This window comes from Bos indicus x Bos taurus, chromosome 8 (genome assembly GCF_003369695.1).
Source record: "Bos indicus x Bos taurus breed Angus x Brahman F1 hybrid chromosome 8, Bos_hybrid_MaternalHap_v2.0, whole genome shotgun sequence".
In the NCBI taxonomy this organism is placed as follows: Eukaryota; Metazoa; Chordata; class Mammalia; order Artiodactyla; family Bovidae; genus Bos; species Bos indicus x Bos taurus.
In genome coordinates, this window is record NC_040083.1 from 91,636,275 (window position 1) to 91,649,754 (window position 13,480).

The following is a 13,480-nucleotide window of genomic DNA, read 5'->3' on the forward strand; positions in this document are numbered from 1 at the left end:
TTCTTTGGGATTGGAATGAAAAGTGACCTTTTCCAGTCCTGTGGCCACTGCGGAGTTTTCCAGATTTGCTGGCATATTGAGTGTAGCACTTTCACAGCATCATCTTTTAGGATTTGAAATAGCTCAACTGGAATTCCATCACCTCTACTAGCTTTGTTTGTAATGTTGCTTCCTAAGGTCCACTTGACTTCACATTCCAGGATGTCTGCCTCTAGGTGAGTGATCACAGTATCATGGTTATCTGGGTCATGATGATCTTTTTTTGTAGTTCTTCTGTGTATTCTTGCCACCTCTTAATATCTTCTGCTTCTGTTCAGTCCTTACCATTTCTGTCATTTATTGAGCCCCTCTTTACATGAAATGTTCCCTTGGTATCTCTAATTTTCTTGAAGAGATCTCTAGTCTTTCCCATTCTATTGTTTTCCTCTATTCTTTGCACTGATCACTGAGGAAGGCTTTCTTATCTCTCCTTGCTATTCTTTGGAACTCTGCATTCAAATGGGTATATCTTTCCTTTTCTCCTTTGCAAAAATGAAAATAAGTATAGAATTAAATACACTTAAAATTATATTCTTAATCATTATGGACTCCAAAGATTATCAGGACTGAGGTTTTCTTAGCCTTTTTCTTGACTTATTTTTTAGCTTATTCAACAGAAATCCTCTAGATGCACATTCCTGTAATTTTATTCTTAAGAAGGGTGGAGAGTGCTTTTCAATTTTCTCCCATTTTTCCTTTCACTCCCGATCTCTTTTTGGTTCTCAAAGGAGAGAATAAGTATGAAATTGTGGCAATTAAGAATAAACTCCATGCCTAAAATCCCACTGTTTCCTAATTTTTGTAAATGATAAATTAGTTCAGTTTGGTCCACAAGTCTCAGATCAGTGATCAAGTTAATCTGTGTTTTCAGAATAAGTCAGGACGTCTAAAGGGAGAGTGATTTCCAAATAGATAATTATACCTTATTATGATTAGTGTTCATCAATTGAATGTCACAAAACAAAAGTCAAGTTAAAGAGTTTCACAGAAATCCCAAAACAAACCCCGAATGTAACTTGCCAGAAACTGTAGAAAAACAAACTGATTAAAAGGATAAAGGGAAAAGAGAAAAGATGCCATGTTTTCATAGATTTCCTGTACTGTTTTATCAGTTACAAGCAGGAAGACTGATAAGATGGTACAGTGATTTTTTTCAATGCCTTGGATGATTCACTCAGTTACCATAGAACTTCCCTGTGCCTTGTTCACTAGATCCCACTGTAGTGATTTCCACTGAATCATGTGCATCCTTAATTTTCTCACTTTTACTAGTAGTTTAAATTTCAGTGTAATCCAGGTATTTGATTTTCAGAACTGATACATTTTGCCTGCACATTTTGGAAATATTACCATAGAAAACAATTGACAAGGATTAAATAGTGGTAGAAGTTAGAATCATGGTGATATAATCTTCAAAAGTGTATTAACATAATGAAAGGAATTTTACTAGATTTTTAAGAAGTAAATTTTTCTACATATATTTTTTCAAAGTGAACACAAGAAAAATTAATCATAAGGAGAAGACCTGATGGAAGAGAGGTTTATGGATGAGAGGAACAGAGAAGGAATACTTAAATTTTAAAAAAATTTTATTGCTCAGTTTTTTATCCAAACATTATATGGACTTTAGTCAAAAAGACAGTAGAATTCTGGGGACATCTTTTTCTTTAAACGTTTCTTTACTAGTAAGTGATAAGTGTGATATTGATACTATTTTAAGACTAAGCATAGGATTTTCAGATACTACAGTTTCATGTGATAAAATCTTGTCTGACCTTTACTTAGATAAATTCATAGAATTAAGTTTAATTTTTTTGTATATATTTATGGAAACAATGAATTATTTTGCAATAACTACCATATTAACTGTAGAAACATTCATGGGGTTATTTGACACAATAATTACACATACAGTCCTTGCCTCTTTGTCCTAATCTTGTTCTGTTGCAGTTAACTGACAACTTCATTGAATCATTCTTATTACCTTTATGTTTTGCACTACTGAACCTGGAACTCATGTCACTGATGTGTTAACAGTCTTATCAGCACATCTGCTTTGCTCTGAGAAGAGTAAACATCACCATTAAATTTGTTATTAGCCCCATGTGTCATGACTTCAAGCTTCAGAATGTCAGACTGAAACCCATACCATTATAATATGGTGAATTCCACAGGTAAATGACTTTCTAATATGAATAGTTAGAAAAATCTATGATAACACTAAGGTACTGTTTTATTCAATTATTTTCCAAAGCTTTTGAGCCTATGAAACAAGACTGTTTTCACAGTTGCTTAGAAGTGATCTGGCAGTGATATATGAAGGTCAGGAGATGGGGCTTTGGGGTAGACAGACCTTGGCTCTGTTCACCATTTGGTAGCTTCTTAACCTTGAATGATTTATTTAACCTCTCTGAACCTCAGATTCTTCTATAAAATGCAGATAATATTACCTTACTTTATAGTGTTGAACTGAAATTGAATGGACAATTAATTTAGAGCACTTAGTGTTCAATTATTATTGCTATTAGTATTTTCCTAGATGTACACTCTCCTCATATTTATGAAAACTTAGTTCATACATTGAGGCAGTTTGCCTAAAAGTATAATCTAGATAGCTTAAAGCTCTGATAATGATAATAAAGATAGCTGACATTCACTGTACTCTTTCCAAGCACTTTATTTCATTATATTATTAGATTTTTCACAACATTGGACTTATTCTGGCCAAGATAGGCTAGCAAAGATTAGATTTATCCTTCTGCTGGAAATAACTATATAAACTGAGACTAGTATATAACAGTTTTCAAGACATCGTATGTGAAGAGGAGAGATAACCCCTGAGAGATGAGAAACAATCGTAGTAAGCCTTACAGTTTCCCTAGCTTACTCACTTGACAGCATCTCCTGGCCATGGTGCGGGGAGAGGGAAGTCCATGTCTACCCCAGGAGACTTCCTGAGCTGAGAAGACAGAGGTGAAAATGTGGGGAGATTGAGAAAGCTAGAGTTTACAGGGAAGAGTATCAGAGAAGAGGGAGGTGTACAGAGACCTCTGGAGATCTGCAGAGATTCCCCCTTAAGTGTTGAACAGAATACTAATTAGCACATGCATATGAAGAAATTGAGTCATGGGAGAAATAATAGCCTGGAAAAATTAAGGGAATGGTAGCTGACACTCATATAAGACCAGTAACAGTGCCTGTTCCCACTATCCAGACCTCAAAATTCACGAGGTAATGGAGAAAACACTCAAATATCTCAACTCAGTAGTGAGAAATCATTAACCCTAGTTTAAATGCTGATCTGGCTCTGCCTGACAAATGTTAAAAGAAAAGCCCAAAAGGATCTAATTGTTTTCATGCACAGTCTGGGCAAACTACAAGAGTAGTTATTGACATAAAATATTGCACCAGACAAGACAAAATTTACAAAGTCTAGCATCCCCCCCAAAATTAGAAAGCTTATAGTAAGAAAGTACCATCCATAATGAGAGAAATTACTTGATTTAAACTGATCAAAGTGAAAGTGAAGTCGCTCAGTCATGTCCGATTCTTCGCGACCCCATGGGCTACAGCCCACCAGGCCCTCCATCTATGGGATTTTCCAGGCAAGAGTACTGGAGTGGGGTGCCATTGCCTTCTCCGTTAACAGCGGTTAGGCATATTATATTTACTTGGAGCTGGTATGCTTGGTGACAGCCTTAGTGCCCTCGGACATGGCATGCTTGGCCAGCTCCCCAGGTAGCAGCAAGCGCACGGAGGTCTGGATGTCCCTGGATGTGATAGTCGAGCGCTTGTTGTAATGCGCCAGGTGCGATGCCTCGCCAGCAATGCGCTCGAAAATGTCATTGACGAAGGAGTTCATGATGTCCATGGCCTTGGACGAGATGCCGGTGTCCGGATGGACTTGCTTCAGCACCTTGTACATGTATACGGAGTAGCTCTCCTTGCGGCTGTGCTTGCGCTTCTTGCCGTCTTTCTTCTGGGCCTTGGTCACAGCTTTTTTAGAGCCCTTTTTATGTTTCTAATGACAACACCCAACAACACAAAAAGATCTTGAAGCTGATCAAGAACTGACACAAATGTTAGACTTAACAGAGGTTGATATTAGAACAGTGTTTCAGATTGCATTCTGTATGTTCAGAAAGCTAGAGGAAAGATTAAACATGTTAAATACAGGTATGAAAGATATTTTAAAATATTCAAACTGAACTTCTATAGATGAAAGCTACAATGTCTGAGATGAAAAGTACACTGGATGGCATTATGGATGGGACATTGCAGATGAAAATACTAATAAATTTTAAGACACAGAAGAATATCTAAAATGAAACACAGAGGGGGAAAAGGAGTAATCATAATAGAAATTATTATTATAACTTCATATACACTATTTTAAGTTTGTGTATATAGAGTTCCCAAAAGGGGTGGGACAGAAAAACATTTGAAGAAATAATTTAAAATTTCCAGTTGTGTAAACTCCAAAATACAAGAAGCTCAATGAGAAGAAATGAGAAAATCTTAGAAATTGCCAGATAACAAGATACATTACAAATAGGGAAACACAGATGAGGATTACCATAGATATCTCATTGCAAACAACACAAATAAGAAGTGGAGAAACATCTTTAATATACTCAAAGAAAAATCTGACTACCTAGAGTTCTATGCCTAGTACAAATATCTTTCAAGAATAATGGTAAAAAAAGACTATTGCACTATAAGAATATGAAAGAAAGTCCTTCAGGTAGAAGGAAAATGTTGCCATATGTTAATACAGAGCTAAGCAAAGGAATATTGTAAACATATTTAAAGAGCAGAAGTTGTCAGAATGAATAAAAAGACAAGAGCCAACTATATGCTGCCCATATAAAATGTACTTTACATATAAAAACACTGATGGATTAAAAGTAAAAAAGTGGAAAACAAGATACCTAATAACAAGAATTACCCAAAAAGCTGAAGTGGCTATATTAAGTTCAGTCAAAATAGATTTTAGAGTAAAGAGTTTTATAATGCTTCTGGTTGTGTATATTGAGGGAGGGAGGTAGAGAAAAAGGTTTGGGGGAAGAGAGTAAGAAAGAAATTTTAAGGAATCAAGGTTTGGCAATTCCAAAATTTACAAGGCAGGCTGACAGGCTAGACACCCAGGAAAGAGTTGGTGTATCTTGAATCTGAAGGGAGTCTGAAGGCAGAATTCCTTTTTTTTCTGGGGAATCTGTCTTTCCTTTTAAGGCTTTCAGCTGAACAGATGAAGTTCACTTCCATTATAAAGGATAATCTACTTTATTCAGAGTTTAAACATTAATCATGTCTTAGAAAAATGGCTCAAAGCAATATCTAGACTGATGTTTGACCAGACAGTGGGGTAATTATAGCCTAGTTAAGCTTACATATAAAATTAACCATCACAAGTAGGTAATATTTTTAGATTCATTTTTTAGATGAAATAAGCTCAGGCTCAGAAAGATATCTTGCTCATGGACACATGACTAGTAGGTAGCAGAACTGAGATTCAAACTGAGGGAGGCTACCTCTGGAAAATATTCTCTTATCATTATGTAAACTGCTAAATTTAAATGTTGCAAGATTGAATTATCTCCTTCTTTGATACAGACTCCATTTGACCAAAATTCACTTTTAGATGATATATAGACACCTTCACCAAATCTCTGTATAGTACACATTTGAGGGCTCACAAAGTGAAAGTGGAGAGGGAAAAAGTTGGCTTAAAGCTCAACATTCAGAAAACGAAGATCATGGCATCCGGCCCCATCACTTCATGGGAAATAGATGGGGAAACAGTGGAAACAGTGTCAGACTTTATTTTGGGGGGCTCCTAAATCACTACAGATGGTGACTGCAGCCATGAAATTAAAAGACGCTTACTCCTTAGAAGGAAAGTTATGACCAACCTACATAGCATATTCAAAAGCAGAGACATTACTTTGCCAACAAAGGTTCGTCTAGTCAAGGCTATGGTTTTTCCTGTGGTCATATATGGATGTGAGAGTTGGACTGTGAAGAAGGCTGAGCGCCGAAGAATTGATAGTTTTGAACTGTGGTGTTGGAGAAGACTCTTGAGAGTCCCTTGGACTGCAAGGAGATTCAACCAGTCCATTCTGAAGGAGATCAGCCCTGGGTGTTCTTTGGAAGGAATGATGCTAAAGCTGAAACTCCAGTACTTTGGCCACGTCATGCGAAGAGTTGACTCATTGGAAAAGACTCTGATGCTGGGAGGGATTGGGGGCAGGAGGAGAAGTGGACGACAGAGGATGAGATGGCTGGATGGCATCACTGACTCGATGGACGTGAGTCTGAGTGAACTCCGGGAGTTGGTGATGGACAGGGAGGCCTGGCGTGCTGCGATTTATGGGGTCACAAAGAGTCGGACATGACTGAGCGCCTGATCTGATCTGATCTGGTATACCTTAGATTAAATGTAAGTGAGACCAGATTATTCTATTATGAGGGTTATTAGAGTATGAATATTTACTTAGCCTATTACAAAATGTGGTCCACTGGAGAAGGGAATGGCAAACCACTTCAGTATTCCTGCCTTGAGAACACCATGAACAGTATCAAAAGGCAAAAATATAGGACACTTGAAAGATGAACTCCCCAGGTTGGTAGGTGCCCAGTATACTACTGGAGATCAGTGGAGAAATAACCCCCAAAAGAATAAAGAGACAGAGCCAAAGCAAAAACAACAGCCAGTTGTGGATGTAACTGGTGATGGAAGCAAGGTCTGATGCTGTAAAGAGCAATATTGCATAGGAACATGGAATGTACAGTCCATGAAACAAGGCAAATTGGAAGTGGTCAAACAGGAGATGGCAAGAGTGAACATTGATATTTTAGGAACCAGGGAACTAAAGTGGACTGGAAAGGGTGAATTTAACTCAGATGATCATTATATCTATTACTGTGGGCAGGAATCCCTTAGAAGAAATGGAGTAGCCATCATGGTCAACAAAAGAGTCCGAAATGCACTACTTGGATGCAGTCTCAAAAATATACAGAATGATCTCTGTTCATTTCCAAGCCAAACCATTCAGTATCATGGTAATCCAAGTCTATGCCCCGACTAGTAATGCTGAAGAAGCTGAAGTTGAACGGTTCTATGAAGACCTACAGACCTTTTAGAACTAACACCCCCAAAAGATGTTCTTTTCATTACAGGGGACTGGAATGCAAAAGTAAAAAGTCAAGAAACACCTGGAGTAACAGGCAAATTTGACCTTGGAGTACAGAATGAAGCAGGGCAAAGGCTAACAGAGTTCTGCAAAGAGAATGCACTGGTCATAGCAAACACCCTCTTCCAACAACACAAGACTCTACACATGGACATCACCAGATGGTCAACACCGAAATCAGACTGATTATATTCTTTGCAGCCAAAGATGGAGAAGCTCTATACAGTCAGCAAAAACAAGACCGGGAGCTGACTGTGGCTCAGATCATGAACTCCTTATTGCCAAATTCAGGCTTAAATTGAAGAAGGTAGGGAAAATCACTAGACCATTCAGGTATGACCTAAATCAAATCCCTAATGATAATACAGTGGAAGTGAGAAATAGATTTAAGGGACTAGATCTGATAGACAGAGTGCCTGATGAACTATGGATGGAGGTTTGTGACACTGTAAAGGAGAAAGGGATCAAGACGATCCCCTCAAAAAAAGAAATGCAAAAAAGCACAAAATGGCTGTCTGAGGAGGCCTTACAAATAGCTGTGAAAAAAAAGAGAAGCAAAAAACAAAGGAGAAAAGGAAAGATATACCCATTTGAATGCAGAGTTCCAAAGAATAGCAAGGAGAGAGAAGAAAGCCTTCCTCAGTGATCAGTTCAAAGAAATAGAGTAAAACAATAGAATGGGAAAAACTAGAGATCTCTTCAAGAAAATTAGAGATACCAAGGGAACATTTCATGCAAAGAGGGGCTCAATAATGGACAGAAATGGTAGGGGCCTAACAGAAGCAGAAGATATTAAAAAGAGGTGGCAAGAATACACAGAGGAACTGTACAAAAAAAGATCTTCATGACCCAGATAATCTCCATAGTGTGATCACTCGCCTAGAGCCAGACATCTTGGAATGTGAAGTCAAGTGGGCCTTAGGAAGCATCACTATGAACAAAAGTAGAGGAGGTGATGGAATTCCAGTTGAGCTTTCAAATCCTAAAAGATGATGCTGTGAAAGTGCTACACTCAATATGCCAGCAAATTTGGAAAACTCAGCAGTGGCCATAGGACTGGAAAAGGTCCGTTTTCCTTACAATCCCTAAGAAAGGCACTGCTAAAGAATGCTCAAGCTACCGCACAATTGCACTCATCTCACAGGCTAGAAAAGTAATGCTCAAAATTCTCCAAGCCAGGCTTCAACAGTATGTAAACTGTGAACTTCCAGATATTCAAGCTGGATTTAGAAAAGGCAGAGGAACCAGAGATCAAATTGCCAACATCCATTGGATTGTTGAAAAAGCAATAGAGTTCCAGAGAAACATTTATTTCTGCTTTATTGACTATGCCAAAGCCCTTGACTATGTGGATCACAGTAAACTGTGGACAATTCTGAAAGAGATGGGACTACCAGACGACCTGACCTGCCTCTTGAGAAACCTATATGCAGATCAGGAAGCAACAGTTAGAACTGGACGTGGAACAATAGACTGGTTCCATATAGGAAAAGGAGTACGTCAAGTCTATATATTATCACTGTGCTTATTTAACGTATGTGCAGCTTACCTCATGAGAAATGCTGGACTGGATGAAGCACAAGCTGGAATCAAGATTGCTGGGAGAAATATCGATAACCTCAGATATGCAGATGACACCACCCTTATGGCAGAAAGTGAAGAACTAAAGAGCCTCTTGATGAAATTGAAAGAGGAGAGTTAAAAAGTTGGCTTAAAGCTCAACATTCAGAAAACAAAGATCATGGCATCTGGTCCCATCACTTCATGGCAAATAGATGGAGAAACAGTGGAAACAGTGGCAGACTTTTTTTTTTGGCTCCAAAATCACTGCAGATCATGACCACAGCCATGAAATTAAAAAATGCTTACTCCCTGGAAGGAAAATTATGACCAATGTAGACAGCATATTAAGAAGCAGAGACATTACTTTGCCAACAAAGGTCCGTCTCATCAAGGCTGTGTTTTTTCCAGTAGTCACGTATGGATGCGAGAGTTGGACTATAAAGAAAGCTGAGCACTGAAGCATTGATGCTTTTGAATTGTGGTGTTGCAGAAGACTGTTGAGAGTCCCTTGGACTGCAAGGAGATCCAACCAGTCCATGCTAAAGGAGATCAGTCCTGAGTGTTCATTGGAAGGACTGATGTTGAAGCTGAAACTCCAATACTTTGGTCACCTGATATGAAGAACTGACTTGTTTGAAAAGACCTTGATTCTGGGAAAGATTCAAGGTGAGAGGAGAAGGGGATGACAGAGGATGAGATGGTTGGATGGCATCATCAACTCAATAGACATGAGTTTGAGTAAACTCCGGGAGTTGGTGATGGCCTTGCATGGTTCAATCCATGGGGTCAAAAAGAGTCGGACAGGACAGAGCAACTGAACTGAACTGATGGATAAGTGCATCATGAAATAAAGCTATCTTACGTTCATTATGCATCTATTATGAACAGACACATTTTGCATGTGTTATATTATTTCATCATAAAACATAGCAAGTTATCTGTAAACTTTATTTTTGTTATAACATTCCATTATAACGTTAGGTACTGTATGTTTTGCATAGATCATCACATTATTTAAGAAAAGTATTCCTTTTGGCATTGTATTGAAAGGTTTCTTTTATATTTATTTATTAATAAAATTGTATATAGTTAATGTGTATAGCATGGTGATTGTGTGTGTGTGCATATACACATAGTTAGATCAATACTATAGCCAAGCTAATTAATATACCGTATCTTTACATAGTTACTGATGTTGTTGTGGTTGTTTGTTTCTTGGGAACTCGAACATCTGAAATCTATTTTCTTAGCCAATTTCCAATATTCAGTATAGTGTTATTAACTATAGTCATGCTGTAAATTAGACCTCTAGATTACATTAGATCATATTCATCTTATATAACTAAGTTTCTACCCTTTGAACAACATGTCCCTATTTTCCTCACCTCTGTGCCACTGGTACCCACTATACTACTACTCTCTGCTTTCATGTATTTGCCTTTTTTAGATTTCACATATAAGTGAGATGATTCATTTTTTTTTTTCTCCTGTGTCTGGGTTATTTAACTTAGCACAATGTCCTCTAGGTTCACCCAAGTTGTTGTAAATGGCAGAATGTCCTTAAATGATAAATAATGTTTCATTGATTTATATAACACACACATATATATGTATACATAATCTCACAATTTCTTTACTAATTTGTCTGTTGATAGACTCTTACCTTATGTGTTTTGTTTGATTTTCTTTGTATTTATTTGAGCAGTAAATACTAAAAGATTTTCAGACATACTTTATAACAATCTGCTTTACAAGACTATAATTTTGTTTTTCTCTCAACCACAGTTGTTGAGGTTTTCTTATATGATGTGGAATTTATGGAATTTAATCAGCATAATGTGTCTTTATATCTTTTATGGCATTGGGTCCCAAATGGCAAAATAGAAAAATTCCTGAGATAATTTATGCAAAGAAAATGTTTAATAGTGAATTATACCTGAGAAATTGTAGAAATACTTTTTTCTTCTCAATAAGTTACCTATCTTAAGCTCAAAGCCAAACCTAAAGAATCTCTTCCTGACAAAAAGTAGAACAACTTGTGTTTCTTACACCACAGAGCAGAATACTGATTCTGCAGAATACAGGCAGCTAGCCAGAGAATAAAGAAAGAGGGAAAGGAATCTGTTCAGCTTTATAAGAGAAGAAAGCAGAAATAATTTCTTCAGGAAGAGTAATTAGTTGTAGACATTTATTAGATGGCACTGGGAGGTTTATAGGAGAAGGCAATGGCACCCCACTCCAGTACTCTTGCCTGGCAAATCCCATGGATGGAAGAACCTGGTAGGCTGCAGTCCATGGGGTCTCTTAGAGTCAGACACGACTGAGTGACTTCACTTTCACTTTCCACTTTCATGCATTGGAGAAGGAAATGGCAACCCACTCCAGTGTTCTTGCCTGGAGAATCCCACGGACAGAGAAGCCTGGTAGGTTGCAGTCCGTGGGGTCGCACAGAGTCAGATACGACGGAAGCGACTTGGCGGCGGCGGCGGGAGGTTTATAAGGACTCTTAAAGTTATCAGATAGAGAATGAGCCTGACGACTTTCTGCAATTACTAATGAGTATCTGATGCAAGTACTCAGTCATCCCATTACTCAGTCATCCCATCGTAGGATGAATCTATAATGGTGTAGAACACAAAGATGAGAATCTGCTGAAAGTGAATGAAGGAGCAAAATCCAAAGGAGACAGAATAGAACACGTTGCCTTAGCTAACCAAATAAGGGTTATTTGAGCTCATTAAGTAAATTGTACAAGTTAATCCCCTCTGTTTATTTAAGTGTTCGTTGCTTGGTCATGTCTGAATATTTGCAACCTCACAGACTGTAACCTGCCAAGCTCCTCTGCCCATGGAATTCTTCAGGCAAGAATACTGAAGTGGGTTGCCAATCCCTTCTCCAGGGGATCTTCCCAACCCAGGGATCGAAACCAAGTTCTCTTGCATTGCAGGAGATTTACCATCTCCTTTGGATTGGTAAAGGCGAATTCTTTACCATCTGAGCTACCAGGGAAGCTCATTCATCACATGTTTTCTGAGCATCTACTCTGTGCCATCCCAGGACTAGGTGCTGGAGAGAAAAATAGAGCAAAGCAGATATGGTTCTTCCCTTTTTGGAGACTGCAGGAAGTAGCTTAATAAAGTAATCAAAATATAAGTGTGAAACCACAACTGTAAAAGGCCCTCTCATTCTTGGTCTTTCTGTCATGCTGTCTGTCATTTCTGCCAGGGGATGTGTTTCCCTCAGCTATCTGTTTGATTAACTTTCCTTACTCGTTTCAAGTGGTTGCTTAAATGTCTTGTGAAGGAAGGCTGCCCTGATCATCCTATTAATTTTACAGCTTCTACTGGCCTTGCTGCATTGGCCATATGCCCTACATTTTTTTCCTCTTGTAGGATTAATTATCTTGTAAGACACTGTGTACTTTCCTAATTTGCATGTTTCTTGGTACTGTCTCCACTGCAAAAATAAACTTCTTGAAGGCAGGGACCTCTGTTTTGATAATTAGGTTCATATCACAGGTACTGAGAACACATCAGAGGTGCTCTGTATTTGTTTATATATACATACACACACACACACATACAGATTTATTTGGCTGCTTTGGGTCTTAGTTGAAGCCTGCAGGATCTTTGTTGGGTCATGTGGGATCTTTCGTTGGGGCACACAGACTCTCTAGTTGTGGCGTATGGGCTCAGTAGTTCCAGCTTGCTGGCTCCAGAGTGTGTGAGCTTCAGTGGTTGCAGCACATGGACTCAGTTACTCTGTGGCATGGGGGATCTTAGTTCCCTGACCAGGGAGCAAACCTGAGTCCACTATATACAAGGAGGATTCTTAGCCACTAAGTTCCTCAGTATTTGTTTAAATAAGTGAATAAATGAATCTCTGGGAATGTATCAAATCATCTTATAGTAGTCAGAGTGGTTATAAATTAGTATACCTGACTTAACTCCATCATAAAATGTATACTGTTTTAATATAATTCACTCAGGTTTTTCAGTTTTCTCAATTGATTTCTTCATGAAATCCCAAGAATTATTTTTTTAAAAAGGTAAGCCCTCTCACTCTTCATTTCAAATCTGATACTCGGCTTGTACCAATCAGAACAGTACTTTCTCTGCAGAATATTGCTTTAATGTGATTTTATCATTATCTGATTTGCTGTGCTGTGCTTAGTCACTCAATTGTGTTCGACTCTTTGAGACCTCATGGATTGCAGCCCTCCAGGCTCCTCTGTCCATGGGGATTCTCCAGGCAAGAATACTGGAGTGGATTGCCATGCCCTCCTCCAGGGGATCTTCCCAACCTGGTGATCGAACCCAGGTCTCCCACATGGCAGGTGGGTTCTTTACCAACTGAGCTACCAGGGAAGCCATACCTAGACATGTGTGACATGGGTTAGTATGCATCGTGTTCATGGTTTATCACAAAACTTCCCTGGCTTCTGATTTCTCAAATCTTTTCTGTTCTTACTCTTTTAATGTGTGTCATTTTATTGCAGTGCTTACTTGTTTGATCTTTTCCATGAATATTTTAATAAACATTGTAATTTATTTGCATAAAATTTCTATGGTTTAGAGAGAACGTTTGACATCATATTTGTCCTGGAGAATTTAGGTTACATGGGCTCAAGTCCTGCAAGGGATCTTCAGCCTATGGTTAAGCATTGATTATGTGCCAGAATCCGG